We start from the raw sequence: 5,554 nt of genomic DNA on the forward strand, positions 1-5,554 counted from the left end.
ATTTGTTGCCAAAGACCTGCTTTAATTTAAATAAAAATGAAAGGAGTCCATGTCAAGTGTCAGATTTCTCTTAGATGAGCGGAACTAAAGTAGTGAGATTTTTATTTGGAGAAATATTGTAGCTTTCCTTGCCATTCTTGTTTTAATAAGTGTTCAGGAGCAATTAGAGATACAGATTCCTCATGAGCACTGTTTAACTTATAGAATGTACTTCTATATGTATAAACATATGTGTGTAACAAAGAAACATCGGGGTTTATTTTGAATTAATTATAGAAAAAAGCATGTGTGAAAGACTGTATGAATTTGTTTCATAAGAAAGCCTGTGAAATGTAGATTAAACTATTAAAAAGAAAAGGAGACAGAAGTATTATCTGAAAGCATGAAAACTAATATTAATATACAACGTGCACTTAACATTATCCTAATAATTTCTCATAATTCCTGTGACATATTTTCTGTTTCCAATAACCTGATTTTTCTGTCTTATCTAATTTTCTTACCTTTTTAACCAACCACTAGGTCTGATACTAATCATTAATAATGTTTTCTTCATTCATGATCCCTATGTTCCTTTTTCAGATGGAATGACTGAATGAGGAATACCTCCTCCTGCCTGACTTGTCCTTATTTTAAAGTCACACTGAAAACTTCCAGTCACATATTGATTTTCCTCAGTGTCCCATAGTCTCCCTTTAATGGAGATTGAATTGAAAAGTAAACAGAGTTTTGTACCGTCAATAGCACTTTAGGTGTGATGGTTGCAGATCAGAGAAAATAAATTCAAACAATTAATTAATTCACAATTTATTGTAATATATTAACAACATGCTATGATAAATAGTTGCTGGATGAATCTGTGAGTGAGATCAGGGGTTATAATAAATAGCTGATACCCAATATTTAATTTTGATTATTTATTGCTTCATGTATTTCAAGGCTTGCAGCTTCCTATAAAAAGCAGAATGTAACAAAATGGTTCTGGAGACTTACAGACCTTAGCAATGCTACTTCTGGTGCTCTCCCTGTGTTTTCTAGGCATTTCTGCAATTTGAAGAGTCAGTGATGGAAGTGGGAAAGTAGTGGTGAAAGGGACTTATTGACAGCAATTATTCTCATTAAAAGTGATCCTGAAAGACTACAGTGGGCATCCCTCTGGTTCCTCTCACTGTGGTTTGTTTTCACTGTGCCTACTGTCTGCTTGCAAACTTTTGTGAGCAAAGATCAGAATCTACTTCTTTCCAAACCAGGGAGAAAAAGTCCTAACCCTTTTCTCCTTATGCAATCATATGAAGAAGTTTGAACAAGTTTTGGAGTACAAAGCCAAGAAGCAAGAGAAAAGGAGTGAAGCAGAGCAGTCTGGAGCTGAAGAGGACTCTTTCATTTGGCAGCAGATACACTGTGTACCAGAAGCGCAACTGGCTTCTTCAGTCCTTTCCTTGGATATTAGAAATTGGGCTAAACGGAGTCAGGAGTCTAGCTGTGACCTTCTTCTGTGGAATAATATGTCCCACAGGGGCAGCTACCAGCTTCCTATTGTAAGCCCACTATAATGGCGGTCTGAGCTAAACCTTACTGAGACCCATTCTGGAGTAAACTGGTAGGGAAATGTTTAAACATGCAGAGTGCACACTACTTTATTTGTAATAGACTCCCCACATAGACAAGCTGTTACTGTCACTTCCAAACGGCACACACAGCCGAGGGTGACTTCAGCTGGTGACAGTCTGCATGGTTTGTACTCTGCTTTTGCACTCCTCTTTGTGGAGGAACGGATTGTCTCATTACCATTCCTTTTGCTCTTTCAATTTTACCCTTTCTGACAGTTAACTAATAAAATTATAAGTTTACTGTCTTTCTTCTGGTAGTGCTGAACTATCAGACATAATTAGAGTTAATAAATCGAGTCTTCTGAGCTTCTGGGGAATAGGTTTTCCTGTGGTATATTTTAAGTACCTATTTACTACTTATTCAAGTATCAGTTGCCCCACTCTCATTTATCATGTGATAATTAATAAGTAGCAAGATCAAATTCTCTCTTGTACCTTATTTAAGTCCTTGCTTCTCTGTTAAATTATTTGTATTACTCACTTTATATATTTTCTCAATTTTGTGTTATATATGGGGTACAGCACGTACTTTATTATTACTGAAAGCATGGCATAGTTCTTACCTTACCCCAACTTGCTACCATTTTTCCTTCATGACCCACATATTGTTGGTCTTTTGGGTAACAAACATGGTTTGAAGTTTTTAAAATTCTGTTGAAGGGCATAATCAATCTTTCATTTACAGGAGCTATGAGAAAAGGCTTGTTTAGACATGATTATTTTAATAAATGTAGCTTATGCTTAAAATCTTCTGGAAAAATATTTATCTGCACATCTGTTGGTGTGCTTGCCTTTCATAATAATAAATATTGTGTATTTGATAACTTGGTATCAGTTGAGCTTTTCTGTTTCCGTCCTGCTTTCTTGGGAGGCAAGTTTATCTGACATTTAAGATTATTGTTAATATTATATCCCATAGGAAATGTTCTTAAGGATGTCTTGAAGAGCATATGATAGATTACTGCATTGGAGAAGCAGATCAAGTCCTCCATATCTTTCCCTGTAATTACTTATTCATAGAATCTTTGGAGCTGTCAATGCCAGATAAGGAATATTCTTATAAAAACTATAACACTAGGGTCTATATATTTTAAGTGTTGTAGATACCATTATTAAGTGATTTTAAATTACTTCAAGTAAGTGGATAATTTTCTTGCAACCCCTGCAAGAGTGATGCATTTTCTTACTAGTGCAAATAATACATGACATGATTTTCTGATGCTGTTTTAAACCCTAGATTGTTCATTTCTTTCTCTGAAAGACCTGGCTCAGTCTTGCTATGGAGCACTCAGTTCAGCTCTTTGGACACGTTATCAAACTAAAGGTTACCTTTTGGGGCACTTAAATACAGCAGCCTTTATTTGGAGTTACTTTGCTCTCAAGTTTAACGAATTTCAACAGATTTCAAAATTGGGATCGGGCCCACAATTTAATAAAGTTGGTCTGTTCTTTCCAAATGCTTTTCTTATGACCTGGAATTTGTGGGTCTTTGGGAAATGCATGCATTTTTACCACCAGTCAAAATGAAAAATATACTCCAGAGAGGGGCAGTCCTCATCTCTTTTTAACAGCATATTACATGTATCTGGGAAAGGCTTTCATGGCACAATCCATGAAAGGGTGAGCAATGCTGAGTGATGGTAGCTGGTTTCTGGATGGATGTTGAAGACGTTCAATCCTTAACAATTTTTGCAGGACAAAAGAAGGCATATGACCTACAGGAGAGATACTTAATGTTTTTCAAGGTCAAGCTGAATGAATTTAAAATAAAAGAAATACCTCACAGGAATCCATCCATACATGCAGTATCTCTTGGGCATGTTTTTCTCTCTCTACGTAGCAAATCCAAGGGTGGCAAACAAGTGAACTTTATGCCAGTATAACAGAGATCAGTGATTCCTGTGTTATACATTTCTTTAATTTGTGGCTAGAATTTCTCACACGTGTCAATACATGTTGAGTTATGCACAATCAGTGCCATATCAATGGCGTGTCCTGTAGAAGTGATAAAAGCCTTACACTGTAAACGGATGTTAATGGACTGACAGTAAGGTTGTCTTTGCTGTTTGGTTTAGCTTTTACTCTGTATTATAATTTTCGGCAGGAAATTCGTTTATGCAGCATCTAACAAAATGGTTTAGTAGTGATTTTCAGATTACACTAAATAGAGATTTTAAAAGCTGCCCAGACATGCTATTGCACCGGAAATAATGAAACCATTCAGTATGGTCTTTTTCATTATGGGTAGTGTGTCTAAATCACATAGATTGCCCTGAAAATCATATTAAATCTGACTAATTCCTTTAACTACTAAGTGTAACGTGCAAAGAAGAACTGGATTTATAGTGATTGTACCTGAGAGGTCTTGTGTAGAAATACCTTTTCCAAGTCTTTTGGGCACTTAAAAATTCAGAGTAAACAGTATAGGGAGTAACGGGTTGTCAGTGCTTTTACAGTCCTCCTGAAGAGAAATACTTGCTACCAGATATTAACTGATAATTAATCTGTACTTGGGGAGTTTTTTTACTATTAGCATGGAGATGTGATCTTTTCCATGGAAAGCCTAGAACAGATATTTGGGACATCCAGTCTTCTGAAGAGAGGCTTCTTCTGAGAAATGCTCACTTTTTATTTGAGGAAAAACTTCAGTGGTTTTTTTCAAAATCAGTCTCCTAAATGGGTCTTGTCCACTTGGAACAAAAGCGTGGAAAGTCACCTATCATGTGGGAACCATCTCTGAGTATTTGCAAAGATTATTGTGCCATTAGAAGTGCCTTTTTTTTTTTCCCCATACAGAAGGGGCATTCTTAATGGCTTTCTTTTATGAATCTCTGATTGAAAGCATATTGAAGAAACAAAGTCATATGATTTAGGATACTAGATTACTGATCTTTATTGTTCCTCTACCATTCCAAAATACAGTGTTGCTTCTTTCTAAGTGGCTAATAGAACAAAATTAATATTTTACCATATAAATATTTTTCTGAAAGTGATTTTAGTGGCCAAATATTTTAAAAACATTGCTTCTTATGTTGGCAGTTTGATAGAAAAGCATTTGGACAGGAGTGGAGCTGCTGAGACTGATCAGCAAATGATGAACTTCTGTTAAAACACATCAGTGAAGACATCACTAACTCCTCATCCTAAACAGGTGCTGAGGTGCCCTTCCCTTCTGGTTCTTCCTAAAGCTGATCACAGACTACACTTGAATTTCCTTGGTGGAACCAAGTTAAAAATCTATAATTAAACTGCATTTTGTATTGTCTGTTGCACAAGCATCATACTAACTTGGATATTTTTGAAATTTTTAGTTGTTTGTACTTCAATATAAAGCTCTGATTTGTTTCTTTTTAGTCTTAGCAGCAAACCCTGAATTGAGATATCTATTGCCTGCATGTTATCTAACATTTTCTAGCTTTAGCAATGGAGCAAGTAAGGCTTCTGGTGTAGCTGGCTTTCTGCATTTACCAGTATACTTTGTCAAGATGCTTCTGGTGAAGTCCCATCTAGTTTTTAACTCCATTGCTGCAAGGCAAATGTCATCTCCTCCTTTTTTCTTTCTTTTGTGTTTTAATAATTTCCCTTCCACATGCCTCTTCGTGCTAGATAGGCAGTAATCCTATCTAGTATGGATACTTCTCCTTTCACCCTGCAGCAGGAGAAAAACACTTTAGAGGCAGTGGTGTACTCAAGGTAGATTTTTCTTGCTATTAATATTTTAAGATTCTGCCTTTGGCGGAAATGTGGAAAGTACCACGTTCTTGGTGGGGTTGTAGGAGGCAAGGGGAGTTTTCTTCCAGCTTCAGCTGCAGAATGATTGACACACATACTGGAACAGCAATTACCACAGTGAGTTACCCTAGGGTTGAGCACCTGGACTACTAAACAAAAAAAATATTCTAAACAATCTTCTGCTGCTAGATACAGGCTGGATTTGCCTATTT

The sequence above is a fragment of the Myiozetetes cayanensis genome, unplaced genomic scaffold, assembly GCF_022539395.1.
Source record: "Myiozetetes cayanensis isolate MyiCay16 unplaced genomic scaffold, myiCay2020 scf4, whole genome shotgun sequence".
In the NCBI taxonomy this organism is placed as follows: Eukaryota; Metazoa; Chordata; class Aves; order Passeriformes; family Tyrannidae; genus Myiozetetes; species Myiozetetes cayanensis.